At 37.8% G+C, this 20,280-nt stretch overlaps 1 protein-coding gene across 9 annotated transcripts in view; it reads left to right on the forward strand.

The window, feature by feature from the left end:
* ENOX2 (ecto-NOX disulfide-thiol exchanger 2) overlaps positions 1–20,280 on the forward strand; it is a 298,173-nt gene that overhangs the window by 8,485 nt on the left and 269,408 nt on the right. Inside the window, exon 1 of one of the 9 annotated variants that reach the window (XM_033848957.2) lies at positions 7,345–8,014. The exons of the other annotated variants lie outside the window; for them this stretch is intronic. The gene's annotated coding sequence lies outside the window, so the exon portion shown is untranslated. Of the gene's footprint in view, positions 1–7,344; positions 8,015–20,280 lie in introns of those variants that run through there. 9 annotated transcript variants of the gene reach the window in all.

The following is a 20,280-nucleotide window of genomic DNA, read 5'->3' on the forward strand; positions in this document are numbered from 1 at the left end:
AGAAGAGGGGACAGGATAAGGATCTGGAAAGGTATCTTGTGGAAGGAAGTCTGCTTGTTAAGGAGCTTGGCCTTTATCCTATAGGCGGGGGATGAGCCAGCACAGGGTTTAAACTGGGAGTAACATGATTGGATTGGAGGATGGGCTTTATGGGGAAAAAACTGGAGACAGAGAAAGTCCACCTTTTGATTTGGCAGTCTGAGAGGCCTTCCCTAATCACTTGCCGCTATTCAGGAATGCCATATCCACTAAGTTTTTGTTCAACATACAAAGATCACTTTGAATAATTGTTTCCTTCTACACACAGGACATAGCTTCCTGCACTCCTTCACATGTTGGTTAGCTGAATATTCATTTTTTCCAACTCAAATCAGTGATCCCAGTAGTAATTGGGGTTTGATTATCATGAAGGAAATCAGAGTTTCAAAGCATAGCTGCTAGTTTGAAAAACTGTATGAGGCTTATTTATTGCCTACGGAGTCAGTGGGGCTGAGGTGAGTGATGGTCAGCTCCCTTGGGGACTGAGGGAGGGAAAGGGACAGAGGCTGAAGAGATGGCTGTTTAAAAAATGGTCAGCATCCAGAATGTTGGAACCCCCTAATGGCCACATCCAGACAAGGGAAATAGATACAAGGGCCAGAAGTACATGAATATAAAAAATGTATGTTGAAGGTAACTGTGCCCAAATTGTTCTATGTAGCCAATCGGTTTTGGAGCATATTCTTTCTCCGACTCAGATACTATAAATGGCTTCCCATTAGCCATAGGATGCAGTCCAAACTCTTTAGCCTGGCATTCAATACTTTCTGCAGTCTGGCTCCAGCCTACCTTTCCAATCTTCATATTTCTGTCTTACAGAACTTATCTGGCCAGCCAGTTACCCTTTCAGACACTGCTTTGGCATTCCCTCATCTACACTGTGAGCCCTCTCAGGGCAGTGACTGTGTTTTTAACCTCTTTGAATCTGCCACAGTGCCTAGCACAGTGTCTTGCATACAGTAGGCACCCAAGTATATGTACGGGTTGATTATTGTCCCCCACCCCATTCGTTCCAATTTCTCTACTACTATGGACCTAATATCCTCTCTACTAAAAATGGCAACTGAGACACTAGGTGCAAGGGGTCAGTTTTCAATAAACTAACTTTTAAGTTTTTATTTTGAAATAATTGTAAATATAGAAAAGTTAAAAGAATCATATAAGGACTCTCATATACCATTCACTCAGATTCACCACTTTTTAACATTTTGCCCTATTTGATTTATGCTTCTCCATATAAATATGGTTATTTTGTTCTGAAACATTTGAAGTTGAAAAAGCTGTACCCCTTACCTACCCCTCTCCTTTTTCCCTCGACCTTTTATGATGAAAAAAATTAAATATACAGAAAAGTTGAAAGAATTGTACAGTGAACACCCATATACCCATCATTTAGAGTCTATAGTTAACACTTTATTTGCTTTATCACCTATCCATCCATCTATCCATCTTTTTCTGCATTTCAAATCAAGTTGCCGACAACTGTATAATTCTTTCTAAATTCTTCAGTATGTGTATCATTAACTAGATGAACAAACTATTTTGTGCTCTGAAATCAACCAAATAATCCAATTATACTTGCATTTACTGTGTTGCCAAAACTCTGGTCTACCTGTGGATCTTAGATCTGTTTGGCCATGGGACATGTCTCTTTGATTAACTTTTGGATGTCCCTCCACTTCACCTAGTGCAGTGCCAGACACACATTCCATAAATACCATTTGACGCTGATGAGCAGAGACAGAGCTAGAGCCAGGGGGAGAATCACAATAAAACTAGAATAAACTGAGGGAGGAGAGGAGCATATGCGAAGAGGGCCATGAGTGAATGAAATAGAAGCTGGAACTTGAAGAATGGGGGAAAGATGGGGGCCTTAGACCACCTGGTACTTCCAGCAGTACTTCTATCTGCCACTTTCCAACCCTCTCTTTAGAAGGATAGATTCCAGGAAACTAGGGACAATTGCTGCTCAGCAGAGCGCATGACAAGTCTCCTTGCTACTACTTAGGCACCACCAATTAGTATAATCATGTTGCTTCATGAATATGCTAATCTACTGCAAGATGCAGCTTAGTTTTAGAGGGTATGGATGGGCCACTGAAAACCTCTTTCAAACTAAATCTGTGCTACAGGCCAAAGAGCACTTGAGTTAAATGAATCCTAGTTTCCTTTCTCTTTATAACCTTTTCTTTCTTGCTCTGTTGCTTATGAATACAAGTATAGCTCTAACATGCATTTATTGAATAATTATTTTGTGCCAAGCACTGTGCTAGTTGCTATCACATCATTAACACTTTCCAACAACCCAATGAGTAAGTACTACTTCTTTCTCCATTTGCCAGGTAAGAAAACTTGAGACTCAGCATGGTTAAGTACCTTGTCCATAAGCCAGAATTCAAGAAACTCAGGTCTGTCTGACTCCAGAGCCCAGTGGTCTTAACCACATTGTTGGATGAAATTTTTTAGAAAGTCGTCTATCTAGCATAAATGCAAGGAGATTTACTTTCACTGTATTAACTCAGCAGATGATTATTCACTAAGCAAGTGCAATTGAATCACTGAATTAAGAAGGAATTCAGTCATTCAGACTTTAATCATTAGAATGTTGGTATAGTAATGGATTCAAATTGCTTGAGTTCACATCCCAGATCTATCACTTACCAGTAGGGTGACTGCAAGCATGTCACTTAACATCAGTAAGCCTCAGTTTCCTTGCCTATAAAATTAGGATGATAATATCTACCCTATAGCTGTGTTGTGAGGACTAATTTAAAAAATAATATAAAGTATCATGCTATGTTTGGCATGCAATAGGTGCTCAGCATAATTTAGATCGCTTTCTTCCTTCTTCCTTTTTGGGACCAGACCACTCACCTGTAGCTTTCATTTGAGGAAAACAAACTGCTCCTGAAACATTTTTTGAAGAGAAACATTCTGAAAAGGAATATTAGCCTGACTATTCCCAAGGCACATTTGCCCAATGAGCAAAGACAGTTGCCCAACTCTTATGTGAAGCATATTTCAAAAAAGCTAGAAACATGAACCCTTAGGAGAATTGGGGTGGTACATCTCTCTCCTTCTGAAGATTAGGGCCAAATTGTGACATCCTCTATTTTGTCATTATTCTAAATTTCACAATTGGCATAAAGTATTAGACCTGGAATATTGGTAATCCCAGCCCAGTCATTTCAAAGTAAGCAAGCCGAGTCTAAAAGAGTATAAATGACTTGACCAAGGTCAAACAGTGAAAAAAATAGGAGAATTCAGTTTTCCCAACTCCTTATTTATTGCCATTCTGTGGTTCATTGTGGGCTGTCAGTCAGGTGAAACCAAGTCTTGATGTGTGTTCTTTGAACTGATTGGACTCTCAGGGTTTGGTACAAGTTTGATTGATTCAGAAAACATGAAGCTTTGGTCCAGTTCAAATTGATTCACTAGTTGTTGCTTTCAAACTATTAACAATTCTGTTTTGTTTGGGGTTTAGAAAATTAGTGTTGTTTCTCTCAGTTTAGGTCCATGGTTTGGTTCAAGTTCATGGTTATCTGAAATCTTCCACTGGGATTTTTGTTTTTGACAAAAATACTCAGAATCCAAGGAGGTTAACAATAGGAATTCATTTGAAAAGATCCGTCAGGCTTGGTGACAGCTGCTGAGAAGTTCAGGTGGATTAGGGAACCACTAGTGCTTACATTCTGGAGATTGAAATGATGGAAACATTGCAGTGGTTTTTGGTGTATATGTTTGTGTGTTTGCTTTTATCAGGATTCTCTGATGCTTTAATTTCCATTCTTGCTAATCTGGCTTGAAACTGATGCTTTCCACTCCACTTTATTGCCTTTTGGTACATGCTGTCAGTCATGTTCTGGATATGATCCTCATCTTTTGACGGTGGGGAAAGAAGCTAACAAAAAATCGTCTTTCCTGTCCTTTTCCCTTTACTTTGAATGGCCTTTCTGAGGCACTTGGGAAATATGAATTTCAGCTTAAATGTGTGGAGGAGTTCAGTTGCAATGCCCAAAGGCAGAACAGCCTGATTCTGAAATACAGCCTTTGTTCCTTTCTTACCAGTGTGTTTTTAGAAGTCTCAGGCCAGTTTCCTTTGCCGAACCTGAAATTGGGCTGACACCTTTATTAGTGGCCAGCCATGCCACCGGTGAGGCTGTGGTGGAGGGTTGCAGTGATGAGGCCCCTAGAGAACTATGTCCCACCTGCCTGGCTTTCCACATGCCGAAGGAAAGTGAGTTCTGGTGCTAGGTCTATCAGTGCTTTTTCAAGCTCTTGACTGTTTACCTAAGCAGTCGGAAGGCTAGGATTGCAGCTGTGGTAGTAAATGGGCCATTCCCAGTACCTCAAAAGGCAAGCACTTTCTAGGAGGTGAGGTTTTGGATGATTCCAGCAAGTATTTTTCTGCTTAGAAAAAAAAAAAGAAGCTCTCACTTCAGATTCTTTCACTCTCCTTCCCTCCCCTCTCTTCTCCTCTACTCCTTTCCCCACCCTTTCCTCCCCTTCCCCCTTTAATGGCTCACTTGCTATTAGCTACCTCACCTAACTCTTTGTGATTCATATTATCCATTTTACCCATTGATTTAATATAGATTTTGGATACATATTTTACTGGAATTTTCAGTATTGGCCATGACATTCAAGGGGACAATTAGAAAAAAAGTTTTCTTTCTTCTCGCAGGAAGTGGTCTGGGCACTTGTTTGAGGACACGGATGGCATTGGAGGGGGCCAAGGGGAGCTGATATCTGATATTTCTGCTACAGCTCCCACCTTTCTTTTGGCTGCTTCAGGATTTGGCCCACGTGGACAGACACATACTTGGGAAACCACCATACAGATGAAAATCAGGACATGTGGGATTTGGCTGAACCAAAGGTCCCCAAACATTGTCTGGATCATTTAGTGCCCCAGGTGTGGCCACCCCAGGACTTCATGCGCTAAAACTGTGTCCCAGCTGAAACCAGCTGGCCACTGTATATATAGTATCAAGGCAGCTTGGAGCCTCATAAAGCATGACTTTGGATTTTTACCTTGTGGATTTAGATTTAGATAATCAACCTGAAACTTTTTCTACACACTGGGCAGTGAGGATGTACCAGGTTAATAGAAAGATTTAACAAAAGGAGATGCTCATTGTCTAGTAGCTTGCATTCCAGATGGGACATAATACTAGACCTTACAGAAAAATTGACTGACTTTTTGGAAAGGAAAGAAGGAGTTACAGGACTTTTGTCTCTTTAATAAACTTTTGATGTATTGTATATCAGATTTAATTTTTTTCTTTTCAAAAGATTTTCCTCCTGTGGAATTTTAAGAGGAAACAGTACTTCCTTCTAATTTTAAAATTGGAAGAATTGGATAATGTTTCATGAAATTATATTGGTCCTTTCTTATTTTTCTTATATGATACAGGTGCCTCATTTCAGTCATTTAGGCAAGATTTGTCTCAGGGTATAATAATAATAATCCCATACAATTTTATCTCTCTTTACAATTTACCAAAGTGTTTTTATATCTATTATCTCATTAGCTCTTCACAGCAATCCTATGACGCAGTCAGAATGGGTGCAATTATGTACAATTTATAAAATAAGGGAACTTATGCTCCAAGAAGTTAAGTGACTTGTCCAGAGTAACACAGATAGAAAGTTGTAGAACTGGAACCTGAACCCAGGTTTCCTGATACCCAGCCCCAGTACTCCTCCAATTGTGTCATGTTTCCTTCCTAAGAGACTGTCTCCTTTTTGTTCCTACTCATGATTCATTTTGAAGTCTAAAAAAGTGTGCTTCAGTTTAGCAGATGAGTAAAACTAAAGCACTTACAGGTAAAGTGCCTTCTTAAAGGTCACCTAGCTTCTCACCTTGACTTTAATGGAACTATTTTTAGGTATACATAGATTGTTTTTCAGTGTTAAATATATGCACAAAAGTTGTGTGATCTGTTGATTATTATGAAAGCTGCACCTGGGGAATGGGACTAGGGATGAAAAGTTGGCTTAAAATAATTAGCTTCTTGCCTTTTTGTTAAGAGATGTCATGTTCAATATAATTTAATTTCTTTATACTTCCTTTGCTTCCAGACTTTTAAATACAATTCTTTAGGGAAAATTAGCAAATATTCATTCTGAATGTTGATTTCTCAGGAACAAGGGTAGCTGGAGGAAAAAGAAAGCAAAGGGGTGACTTTCCATGCACTATACGAGTGGGCAAGCATTATTTTGTTCGAGGCTGTGAGCTAAGATTTCTTCTAAGGCATGCAAATCGTAAAGTTCTGATTTGTCAACTGCATGTTGTTTCTTTAGGCACTGATGTATGAAATCCCAAACGAATTCTCGGATGAACATACTGCTAATTGCTTCTCCACCTGCTCTCCAACCTCCTCCACCCCACCCCCTCCACTCCCAATTCAGCCTGTAAGTGTCCGTCATTGGAGATGGATGGTGACACATGCAGTAATAGCAATTCATAAAAGCCAGTTCCAGCCCTTGTCTTCAAGGCTCCTGGATTTTCCACTGCCTGCTTTTGTGTAAGTGAAGTGGATGGAAGTGCTCCTGGCATCAGAATCCACCTCCCTATGCTCCGTTGCTAGAGCTCAGTTGTCGGCTGGAGCTGAGCTAAACAGAAGCATCATCGGAGCTGAGCTGAATTGTATCTGTTTTTTGGTTTTTTTTCCCTCAGTGCGGGGGTGGGTTAGGGGTAGTGTGTAGTGGGGGTTTGGGGTGCTTTGGCTTTTCTTTTTGTGGAGAGAAGAGGTTAGGGGAGAATAACTCACGGTAGGATACAACGTGAAACAGTTCCCTGAAGAGTGTCACGATGTTCCTAGTACAATATTCAGGTATAGTATGTTTTATTTTACCTGAAATTTTCCTTTTGTTTCAAAGTGCATTCCTCTCTTATTTTGCCTCCAGTTCAACTGTACTGAAGGACAAATAAGGTTCTAATGAGCTAAACAAAATAGCTGCATAAAATATGCCTGCCCCTAGCTATAGTGTTTGTGGCAGATTGCTATGTAAAATCTGGGTTCTCTGTTAAATTGGTAGTCCCGATCCCTTAATTGTGCATGCTTCTCTGCTGTATTCTTGTATTGAATTTCTCAAGTCTTATGTCTGCAACTGGTAGTATGTGATATAGCCTAGAGTGTTCGCACAGAAGACAGTGCTTTGGAAGGAAAAAAGCAATTTTTAAAACACTTAGTATGTTGTGTTCCTCTTGAGTTTATTAACTCCTGTGTTTGTTAATTGGTTGTCTAGATTTGAGATATACAGTTAAGAGTAAGTAAATTTCAAATAGGAAGCATTCCAGAACACATTTGTTTGGTAAATTTATTTTTATTTCATTATTTAACTCATATTGATGAACATTACATATTATTGTTGTTGTTTGTTCTCCTGGTAGAAAAAAAGTGCTGAAAACAGCAAGGCTAAACATGCCAGCTCCAAACCATCTGTATTGTAAAATATCGTTGGACCAGAAGTGTTCCTTAAGTATTCTCTTAAGCTTTCAGAAACAATATTGGTCCATAATAATGAAGAACTTGGAGACTGATTAAGTATTGGTGAATGTTGTTTGAAAGGCTTCTTATACAGCAGTTTGATAGAAAGGATCCTTCCAAATAAAAAAAACCTTAAAAAAGTTTCACTTTCTCGCTGAACAGAACAGAAGCTTAGTTTCTACAACCACATGTTTTGATAAGTTTGAATATCATTTATTGTCAAGGACTTACACCTCCATTCTTGTTTTATTGTCCTTAAAATATTGTGCTCCTGTGCTTAAGAGCTAAAAGATCATGTTCTGTTTTGATACGTGGTTTGACAGTTGATTTCGCTCCTCATTAATTGGACAGCATGCAGATGATGTGGAGAAGTGAGTGAGTGAGAATATTTCAAGGTTACGCTGAAGAGCATACAGTGAACCTTAGTGCCTGGACCAACAGCTGCTGAATTGAATTGTCTGCAATTAAAGCAACAGCAGGTTTGTGTAGTCTCCCTGCAGCCCATTTATTTGAATTTATAGCTTCAGTTTCTTCTTTGGGTAGCGGTTGGTTTGTTTCACTAAGTGTTGGAGAGTTGTGCTTGTTGGATGTTTTCTCTATACTCTAATTCATGCTTGACTCCAGAAGAGCCATCTCTGTACATTTTTAATATGCAAAGTTGTTGAGGTTTTTCTCTTTGGATTAAAACCAGAGAATATCTCGTTTTCTCCACTGTAAAACTAAATAGATATACTTTCATGGAAAATATTGCTTTATTCAATAAGTAGAGGTTTCTCATGGGCCTGTGTTACTGGTTTAAATTTCTGGCAGTGAAAAATGTGGAAAATGTTATGCAACTGGAATTACTATATCTGGAAAGAACTTCTCTATGCTAATAAAAGTGTTTATGTTAAAAAAAATAGTGACATTATCTCCTTGCCATCTCTCAATTCCAGGGTGACCTAATGAATAATGTCAAAGCTAACTAGGTGGCTTTTATGACTGACTTGTATTTGTATCCTAATAGTAAATACATGCTTAATTCCGTCATGGTTTTACTCTATTAAAAAACAACTTAAAATTACAGTATAGTTGTTGGTAATTGACTCATAGTGGATATGATGTAAAACATTTACACAATGGTTTAACATATACTTGATCAATTTTTTCTCATAACCACCCTGTGTGAAATCAGTGGTGTTATGATCTCCATTTCAGAGGTAAGAAAACTGAGACTTAGAGAATGAGTAACTGGCCTGAGGTCTCGCATCTAACAAGAGGCAGAGCCCAAACTCATAGGTTAATTGATCTGATTCAAGAATCTGTGCTTTTTCTCACCCTTATACCAGGGTGCCTCTCAGTTGATGGATCCAGGGTAAATTTGACTTAAGCTACTAGTCAAGAAGACTAAGTTCAGTCATTTACTAAAAAAAAAAAAAAAAAAAAATGTGTTGATAGAACTGTAGAGATTTTTTCTGAGCTATTTTTAACATAACATTTATTTTAATATGTGAGTGCTTTCCAGATTAAGTTTATAGATTATGTGGAGAAACATTAGTGTTTTGATTAATTTATACATCAATATGAATGAAGGTAGAGCCTTGTAAAGTTATTGGGAAGTAAAATGTCCGATTGAAAAGGTTAGTGTGGAATATTTTCCTTCTAAAACAAGCTAGTTCATTTTTAATATTCTGCTCAACATATATGATGGTTTTGGTAAAAGTTATGTGTATACTGTAAAATATACTAGCCAAATATGAAGGGCTATGTTTTAAAATTTGAGTATTTTATCCAGATCAACAGAAAAAATATACAGCTAACTCAGTTTCACACTTTTCTGTTTCTATCTATCTATCTAAAATAGATGAACTTTCTCATCTTTTAAAATTCTCAAATGTTTTCTCAATTTTAAATTCATTCCTTTAAAGGAGAAAGATGAACCCAGGTGCTTGAGTAGCTCATGCTAGTTCTCTGGTAAAACGTTCTTTAAAACCTCTTCAGGAAACATTCTTGAAGCAGTCATTCTTAGATCTGAATTTATTAGAGACTATGCCATTTACTGGGGAAATGACTGGATGCTCACACCATAGACAACTCTTCTTTAGCATTTGACAATGAATATTTGAGAATGCTATCAAGAACATGAGTCGGACATAGGGCAAGTATTGTTATGACCTGTTTATGAGACTTTTAGAAAGATGGTAATAGAAATATTGTCTCAGATACCATGTAACTTAGAATTTATCCTTATTTAAGATATCTTTGTATTTTAACATATTTTAAAGTAAAGCTATTCTTATATTTTTCCCCTCCTAGCAAAATGGAAAGGAGGATGATATAAAGCTCTTTTATCATTATTTAACTTAAATGGAATTCGACACTTAAAAAAATGCAGGAGGGAACTTGAGGGAATGGGTCAGGGTTAGAGGGAAAACTAGGCATGTGATTGGAAGCTCCATGTTAAACTTGGTTTCAGGTGGCAAATTTCCTGTGCAGTCAGAAGCTCTGGCTAACACCCCTCGCTCCATTCCTCTTTCTGGAAGCGAGCACTTTAAATATAAACGAAAAAGAGCTTATTATGGTTTTTAAAGGAATTGATATTTTTTGATTGGTGAAAGAAAGTCTTTCATCTGCAAAATAATCATTTTTCCCCCTGCTGTTTGAGGCCAAGAGAAATTAGAAAAGGAGTAGATTTCTAGGTTCCGGCTGTTTTTCCGTTCAGTATACCTTTGAGTGTGTTTTAGGGAAGTGAAAGTCAGGTCTTATGGATGTGAGTATAAGGGCTAGTTTACACCAGCCAGTGGTATGCTGGAGCCAACTTGCACTAGCTTACTTAAGGAGAATCACTAAGAATATTTACAAGCTGGAAAACTTACTCATATCTGTCTTTTTTCAAAATGGACTTAAGATACTCATTTTGAGTAATATTAAGGCATGCTGCCTATGCAGGACAGTGTACTGCAGATGTCCCTTGGGCTGCTAAACTATACTGATCACCATTCCTTAGATATAGCACTTATACCTTCAAGGGTTATTGAACATTGAACTTAGCACAATTAAGTGTGTGTCTTTCACTCATACATACACATAATAATAATAGCTAACATTTATTGAGTGCTTACTATGTGCCAGGCCATGTTACAAATACCTTTTATGTATGAACTCATCAACCTTCACAGCATTCCTGTGAGGTAGGTGATATTATTTTCATTTTAAGGGTAGAATAAACAGGACAGAATTTATCAATAAGTAACCTGCCTACAGATCACACAATTACTAAGTAGCAGAATCAAGATTCTATTCCAGGAAGCCTGTCTCCAGGGCCTAAGCCCTTAATTACTATGCAGTATGTTGTATGTCTTTAAGGGCTGAAGAAGCTGTTTGCCCACTTGTGTGCCACCCATAGAAGATACCCCATTGTCCATATCTTCAGAAAACATAGATGGTGTAGAGCTGTCTGCTCACCAGACTACTGAGAATTCTACTTTCTTTCTGACCCTCATTGCTGGTACTTTTTATTGCCAGAGTCATGATGGATCATTGCATTCCCAACAGCTTCTAAACACTGCCACTACTCATGCTCTTTTTTCAGATTTTCAGCTTAAAAAAAATCTCTTTCATATTCTGTTGCTTCTCTCTCTCTGCAACCAGAGTGCAGTTTTTCTTCCATGCAGCCGGATGGCCAAATCATAGCACATCTTCCCAGTATCTACTCTCTCCCCACTCCATTTTATGCCTAGCTGTTAGTGTTCTTCCTAAATGCAGATCTCATATCACTACTCTCCTCAAACACCTTCTAAAGGATACTTTTTTCCCAAACAGGCATTCAGTGCCATCCATGGTCTTGTCCCAGGTACCCAGAATGCATCTGTACCCCTATCTCCCACTGCACAAACTTCTCTAAACCCTATTCACTAGCCACTCTAGCCCACTTGTAGGTCACCAGGTATGCTCCAAATTTTCAAGCTCTTGTGCTTTTCTTCATGTTGTTCTCTGTATTTTAATTGTCATTCTTCTACCTCTCCAATAACTCCAGAGCAACTCACCATTTAAGGTTCAGCTGAAATGACACCTGCTACTATATTATACTTATTTTTGGTTTCTCTTCCCGCACTAGATTGAGCTCCTTGAAGTTAAAAACCTTACTTTACTAATCTCTTAGCACATAGGCTAGCATCTTGTACATACTTAGCATTTACGTGCAATATTCAGATCTTCAGAAACTACACTACCAAAGAGTTTTTCTCCTTTCCTGCTAGCTCAAGATTCAAAGCTGTTCCCAGAGCCTTAGAGTTCCAGAAGCTGAATGGCTATACAGCTTCCGCCCTGTATAGATATTCTGGAATATTTCTATTCAAAAGATTTGTTTCTAGTGCGTCTGTCTTCTTGACTTTTCTCTCTGTATTCATCCTTACTCAGATCTACTATACCTTGAAATCTCCTTCCTTTGCCTTTGTGGAACAGTTTGCACTTTTGTAAGGAGACAAGGGCTTGCCTATGTACACATATTAATACTTACCCGTACAAGAAAATGAATCAGAATGTGTAAACTGATCACTGGAATTTTTTGATTTATAATCACAGTGTTTCTCAAAATGTGGTTTAGGACCTACCCTTGTCAGCATTACCTAGGGCACATGTTTAGTATGCAGATTCCTGGATCCTCATTCCAGACCTACTGAATCACTCTATGAGTTATCTGCATTTAGCAAACTCCACGGATGATTCTTCTGTACAACTGACTTTCAAGAACCATTGTCCAAAGTCAAAAGTATGATGTTCAATCCTAATTTATATTCTCTGTAGATACGAATATTAATTACATTGTGGAAAAATTATCATTAAAAATGGTTTGAATGATTTGGTCTAAACTCAAAGTCTTGACCTCCTGGTGTCTAGCCCAGTGCTGTCCAATAGAACTTTCTGTGATGATGAAATAATCTCTATGTTTATTGTCCAACACAGTAGCCTCTAGCCACATGTGTCTGTTGAGCACTGAAGTGTGGCTACTACAACTGAGGAGCTGAATATTTTTTGTTTTATATAAATGTAATTAAATTGAAATTTAAATAGTTACATGTGGGTATTGGATGCAGTGCTGGAAGTGCAGCTCCAAAAAGCTTGGCTGTCTAGGAGTAATAATTCTCTTAGGGGTCTAGATGGCTACAGTGATCATTGTATGGATGGGGAATCAAACAGGAACATTGTTTCCTTTGACACATAGGACATTGCATTTCTCTTTTGAACAGTTTAAATATTTTTGTATTATTTTTCCAATCATATTGGCTTGCTATTGAGAGTTAATTGTTAAGCCTTGATTTCTGAGCTAGGGATAAGAAAGTAGAGTTAATCAGAAGAAAGAGCTTCTAGCTCCAATGTTTAGGTCATAGACATTTTTATGCATTTTAGCTCTCTTAGACCCTTTAACTATTCTCTTTTGGATTGATCAGCCCCTTAGCCACTCATTACTCATTACTTTTCAGCTTCCATTTCTTTCTCTGAAAAATCTTCCTTGAACCAGTAGTGTACCCCTTTCAGGATGATTTCATTGTTTAAATTGCATTAATACTTTGGAGGAATTGAATCAGAAATGGATTGCAGTCTCTACATAAAGAGACATAAATCTAGGCACTCTGTTTTATTATTGTGTGGAGTTCATTATGTGTATTAGTTATACTTGGTGGCTTTCTAAAAAGAACCCAGTGTCAAAATCTATAGTATTAAGAAAAAACACATAGGTAAAATAATGTACTTGACTATAGCCATCTGTGGAAACTATATGATAAATAATTATGCCTGCTTGACCTGCCCTCTGTTGCCTAGATCCCAGTTCTTTGTACTCTTTTTGGTTGCAAAAAATTTTAGCACATCCTGAAATTCCCTTCTCTCCTTTCACATTCTTCACTTTCTTTAGCTCTGCTTTCTGTTTTCAATGGACAGGAGACCACCACCCCCTTTTTTTGTACCATTCAGACTCACTCCCAGAATCTATTGTTGTATCCAGCCTCACTGAACTGCCTAGAGCAGTTCAAAACGGGTGTTTTAAAGTGCCACTCAGGGCCACCCTGGAGCACTCTGCAAATAGGTTCTTTTGTTTTGAGGACTAAAGAGATAGTGCCACAGCTACAGTTTCGAGAGAAATGCATAAAGACAAAACCCATTTGGAACTAAAGGAAAATTTTAACCCCTTGCCTCTCACTTCCCCCAAACTACGTCTACAGTTTTCAGTGACATTTTTATGTTGTTTAGGAAGCCAGACATTTCAGTTTTCAATGAAGGAGTTCTCTCTGATCAGGATGCTTCATAATTCAAACCAGGGTAGAGAAGAAGGCAAATATGTTGTAAAGGTATGTTGTAGGACTGTGCTAGGATCTTTCCATAAGTTATTTCATTTAATCCTCGTTAGCCCTCTCAGTAAATGTTGGTTTACTATATATACCACTAACTTTTCTACAGCTCTGTGTCTAGACTCCAAAGTCTACATTCCTGTTGCTTTTTACTTACATGTTTACTTAGGAATATGGTTATGTTTTCCATCTGTGTGTGTGTGTGAGAGAGAGAGAGAGAGACAGACAGAGACAGAGACAGATACAGAGAGACAGAGAGACAGAGAGAGGAGATTCTCAGCATTAGGGTACTCCCTTACAAAAAACTCAGATTAGTGTAAAGTGGGAGAATGTAAAGAAAACATTCCCTTTGTTAACTGTCTACCAAACAAGGATTGGGATGTACCCAGTTAAAGCTTCTGATGAAGAGGTTGTAAAGAAAACAGTTTTTAGATTCTTTATACACTTTACTCATTGCCACTCCCATCCCCTATGCTAGACTGCTAACTCTTGCTGATAAATATGGTTGGCATTTTCCCAAACACTGCCCTTTGGTTTGGAGGTGGGGCAGGAGCTACAAATAACTACAACTCTAATATGCTTTCCCGAGTCATGGAAACTTGCCCAGCTTATTCAGCAGAAGTTGTACAATCTGTATTTACCTAAATTTGTGATAAAGAGTGTAAAGAATATAAAATAATTGTGACAATCCATATTAATAAAAATTCTGACTATTCTGGAAAAGTTTTTGGGTGGCATATTACATTCTTCCTGGTTATAAATATCACACAAATAGATCATCATCAAAAGTAAATTTGATTCATGCTTTTTAAAGTCTACAGGTGATAAGAGATAGTAAACTATATTAAGAGTGTGCAATATGATATGGCATTTAAAAAGCCAATATGGTTTTGAGTAACTGACATGGATATGGGCAAATAACTTCTTAGAGCAAAGTAGTGAGAATCCCTTTTTAATTGGTAATAAGACTATGCCCAAGTTTCCATTCTCTGGAATTGAGATGCTTGAAATGGAAAAGAGCAATTGAAAAGCTTAAGGGATCTAGGGAGAGTGATTTATGAGGGTGGGATACAAAGTAAATACAATAAAGACAGCTTGAGTAGTTGGTGGATATTGGTGCTCATGGCTATTTTGAGTGGTGTGAGCAATAAAGAGCTCAATCTGGCAGAAAAAGGGATAAGCACAGGCAGAAATATGACCATTGGAGAAATGAGCCTGGGATTCCAGTAGTATCTTTCCCCCTGCCAAGTAGCGTTCATGAATGCCCTACCATGGGCCTCATGAGGCTTTTAACAAGAAGGGAAAGAAATGGTCTGGGAAGAAGTGGTCCGGAGGAATTGAAATGAGAAGGGCATAATTGTTTTGTCAAATATTTACAGCTATTGAAAATAAAAAGAACCCCCACCTTGCAGCAAACTCTCCAGAACATTTCCTTTTCTGGCCTCACATCAAGACCAGATGAAGCACAAGCTGTAAAGAAGAACCTCATTCTAACATGGAATATGATCTAAGGCAATACCCTTCTTGGAACTTCTCCAAGGAGATTTATTACTGGAAGTAACAGAAGGGCTATGTTAGAACATTAGAACACAGTTCCAAGTCATGAACCCTGAGGTTGGGATTTATAGTAAGGCTCTGGTGTACTAGCTGAACAATGAGTACACATTCATTGCAGATGTTTTCCATTTCAGATTTTTGATATAGGGTTTTTATGTATGCCTAGGATGTCAGTGAGCCAGCATAATTCAGTCAGCACTACGTAGCTAGCACCTACTATATGTGTTACCTATAGTTGACCACTCCAATGAGGGAGGTACTTAACTTGAAGCTGTTTAGCCATTTCTGATCCCATGTCACTATTGGTAAGCTGCCCCTTCCCGGATATTAAACTGCCCCTTGCTGTTGTGAAAAACAGATGATGGATAAGCAGCTTTTCTCTTTTTATCTGAACTTCTCTTTTTCAGTATAGAATCATTCCCAGTAGCTCTAAAATGTGGTTTTAAATCTAGATCATAATGGATCATCTGACAAATGATTCCATGTTATGATCCCAAGTTAAAGTTATTGACAGAGAGAAAAGCATTGCAGAATGGAGTGCCAGTTTCTTATGGCATTTGTGGACTTAGGCCAAAATGTTTGAAAACTTCAGCCAAAGGGTTCATTCTGAAGCTTTGGAAGCAACTTATAAAAATCAGCAGACTACATATTCCATATCTAGTGAAAAAACAGAGAAGGGTGGAAAGAGAGAAAAGACAGAGTCCAGGATAGTTTGCATTAATTAACTTAACTATTATTAGTATTAAGTACAATGTAGGATCCTGTTCTTACTAATATTTATCGGGTACTACCCTTAAAGCTGTAGACTCAAAAAGAGTAATCCAATAGATAGGCCCGTTGCTAAATGATTGAGCCAGAGACAGCATATAACTATTAGAAATAGCCTAACCCACAACATCAAGTTTTATTATTTCACAGGAAATCACTGTTGGGACTTATGAGTCTATTGGGAATATTTAAGTACTCATTTATTCCTGGATAATGAGGAAATTATTAAGAATGAGAAAAAAGGTTTACAGATGAAAGTTAGTAATATATACATTCTAATAGAATATTAGGGTTATAAGAAGCCTTAAAGGCTATCCAGTCACATCTCCCCCCGCAGTACATACATATGCAATCTGTTACGTGAACCCATCTACTCCATCCTCAAGTGGTCATCCAGCTTATGCTTGGATATTTCCAATAATTTGGCACTTTCCACTATGAGGTAGCACATTGATCTTTGAATAGCTCCAGTTATTGAATGTTTGCATAAATAAGCCCAAATCTCTTTCCCTTCAGCCTCCACTCATTGCTCCTACTCTCAGGCCTAGAATACAAATTACAACACGAATTGAGCCCTCTGGAGTTGTATTCTGTGGTAGCCCCGATTCTTCTTACCCCTTGGAGCTTACACCAAGCAACCTCACCCTGCTTCCATATGGTAACCATTCAAATGTTGGAAAACAATCATGTGCTTCCCAAGTGACTGATTTTTTATTAACAGCTTTATTGGGGAATAATTTACATAAATATAATTCACTTCTTTAAATAATTTAATGATCTTTAGTATATTCAAAGTTATGCAACCATCATTAAAAATCCAACTTTATAACACTTTTATTATCCCCCAAATAAATAAATTCTGAGGGGTTAGCCACTATCTCCCTTCCCCCCCATTCCCCTCAGTGCTAGACAGCCACAAATCTACTATCTCTCTATTGCATTTGCCTCTCTGGACATTCCATATGAATGGGATCATGAAATGTGTATCCTTTTGCATTTGGCTTCTTTAACTTAGCATAATATTTTCAAGGTTCATCCATGTTGTAGCATGTATTGTGACTTCCTTTTTATAACTAGATACTATTCCATTGTATTGCTATACCACATTTTGTTTATTCATGAGTTGATGGACATTTGGGTCATTTCCACTCTTTGGCTATTGTGAATAATGTTGTTATAAGCATTCATGTACAAGTTTTTGTGTGGACATATGTGTTCATTTCTCTCAGGTGTATACCCAGGAGTCATATGGTAACTCTACATCTAACTTTTTAAGGAGCCACCAAAATTGCTTTCCAAAGTGGCCACACTATTTTTTAAATCCCACCAACAATGAATAAGGATTCCAGTTTCTCCACAATCCTGTCAGCACTATTATTATCTAATAATAATAAGCAGCCATTCTAATATGTGCAAAGTGGTATCTTGTGGCTTTGCAAATATTTCCTACCACTCTGTAGACTATTTTTCACTTTCATGATGATGTCATTTCCAATTCTGATGAAGCAAGTTTATCTATTTTTTTCTTTTGTAGCTTCTGTTTTGGTGTCATATATAAGAAACCATTGCCTAACTCAAGGTCAAAAAGATTTACTCCTATGTTTTCATCTAAGAGTTTTACATTTTCAGTTTTACATTTTCACATATAGGTCTGTGATCCATTTTTAGTTAATCGTTGTGTGTGATGTGAGGTCAGGGCCCACCTTATTCTTTTGCATGTGGATATCCAGTTGCCCCAGCACCATTTGTTGAAAAGACTATTCTTTCTCCATTGCCTGATCTTAGCACACTTGTCAAAAATCAATTGATGGTAAACATAAGTGTTTAATTTTGGACACTCAGTTCTGTTCCATTGCTCTATATGTCTGCCCTTACACCACACTGTCTTGACTACTGTAGCTTTGTAGTAATTTCTGAAATTCGGAAGTGAGAGTCTTCCAACTTTGTACGTTTTTTTCAAGATTGTTTTGGTTATTCTGCATCTCTTACATTTTTATATGAATTTTAGAATTAGTGTGTCAATTTCCTTTAAAAAAAAAGCCAGCTTGGATTTTGAAAGGGGTTGCATTGAATCCATAGGGTGAATGATTTTTTAAAGGCACAAACCTCACTTAAAATGAGACCCCATAAGGAGTGGCTCCATACACAAAGTAACACCACTTCTGAATCAAAGCTTATACCTTTCACAACTAACTTTTTCTTTCTGAAGTAGCCAGAATCTGCATGGTGTAAATATGTAATATGAGACAACCAAAATGAAGTGCCCTGTTCAGTGACAAACACATCTCTTACATTTGACTGGGATTAGTCCTATCTAAGTGAAGAAACCAAGAAACAGAGTTGAAGGAGAAAATTAACTAAGTCAGAGATGATTTCCTTTCATTCAGTCCCATCCTGGAGTACAGGCATGTATGGGTGTGTGTGTGTGTGTGTGTGTGTGTGTGTGTGTGTGTGTACTGTGTGTACTGTGTGTACTGTGTGTACATGTGTCAGTGTCAATGTGGTGGTGACTGGCTGTGTATGTGATCTCTATGCATGTTTCTGTTTTAATCTTTGTGCACAAATATGTGCATATGTGTATGTGTGTGTGGTTTTTGTGTCTTCTGTTCTGCTTTTGCTTTTGAACCCTAGCAACAATACCTTTTGATAATGGAATAGAGTATTTCAAATCAGCTTTGTGGCATTTCATCCTTTTAGCTGAGCTTATCGAGATTTCAGAGTTAAACATGAATTTGGCTGTCTCACCTGAAAAAGGTGTTTACAATCTCTCTTTTATTTCTCTGCTTTCCTTCCTCTACTTTATTCCCTTGCTTGAAGCTAGTTTCTCCATTTGCTTCTTGGTTTTTAAGCTGCAGCTCCATATGATTTTCATAGTTTGACCTACCTCCCTGAACTGCTGTGATCACCTGTGCTGCCAATCTTGCAATGCTGATTTATTGTCCTTTGTCCTTTCTTCCCACCTCTTACTACCAAGGGATCACTTGTTATACAGAGCCTTTCTTTCTTTTCTTTTCTTTTTTTTTTTCTGCAGAGCCTTTGTAATTCCCTCAGACCTCATATCTCAGGTAGTGCCAAAAGCTTTTCCCAGTTACAGATGTAACAGAGTGTTTGCCATTCTAGGCCATGGCAAATGCTTCTCAGAGTATGGAGAATAGAAGCCAGTTCTTAAGAATGAACTGAATGCAATCAGGATTTTAAAGCTTACAACTAGGAAGCTAGGGTTGTATATTTCCTCTAGCTTAAAGGAAAAAAACTTACTGTCTTTCGTTCTTTTCCTTTCTTTCCTTTCTTCATTGTTCTCATTAGTGTGATGATCTGCCATGTAGAGGTAGATTGGGAATGAAGGTAGGTAATAGTTGGTAAGTAGTAAGTCTAGGCTGATGCTGAAATCAAGTAGAGAGGGAATACACTACCTTGGGGAAATATCAAACCATCGGAGGTTGGGGAGACATAGTTTGAAAAAGATTTCTTGGAGATTCTGATATGATCTTCAGTAAGTACTATACCAGCCTAGTAAAGAATCACTGAGATAAATAAAAATGACTGCTATATGATTCGTGAGCATTTTATCAACCTATAATGACTCTCTGTATTTTTAATCAATGTTTTTGCCTTACACAATGAAACAGAAAAAAACTAATGCTGAAGAAAATAGAAACTTACTTAGAACAGCCAACTTCACAGATGGTTTCCAATAATTGCAATGTGCTATATCCAGGGGCCCAATGAGGTAAAGAAGTTCTTGGAAACAAGGGAAAAGACATGAATCCCTCCCATCAGGAAGCTTACACAAGCCTCTTAGATAGCCTCATCTACCAGAGGGCAGAGAGCAGAAGCAAGAAGAACTATAATCATGCAGCCTGTGGAATGAAAACCACATTCACAGAAAGATAGACAAAATGAAAAGGCAGAGGACTATGTACCAGATGAAGGAACAAGATAAAACCCTAGAAAAGCAACTAAATGAAGTGGAGGTAAGCAACCTTCCAGAAAAAGAATTCAGAATAATGATAGTGAAGATGATCCAGGACCTTGGAAAAAGAATGCAGGCAAAGATCAAGAAGATGCAAGAAATGTTTAAAAAAGACCTAGAA

Source organism: Tursiops truncatus, chromosome X (assembly GCF_011762595.2).
Source record: "Tursiops truncatus isolate mTurTru1 chromosome X, mTurTru1.mat.Y, whole genome shotgun sequence".
Classification (NCBI taxonomy): domain Eukaryota; kingdom Metazoa; phylum Chordata; class Mammalia; order Artiodactyla; family Delphinidae; genus Tursiops; species Tursiops truncatus.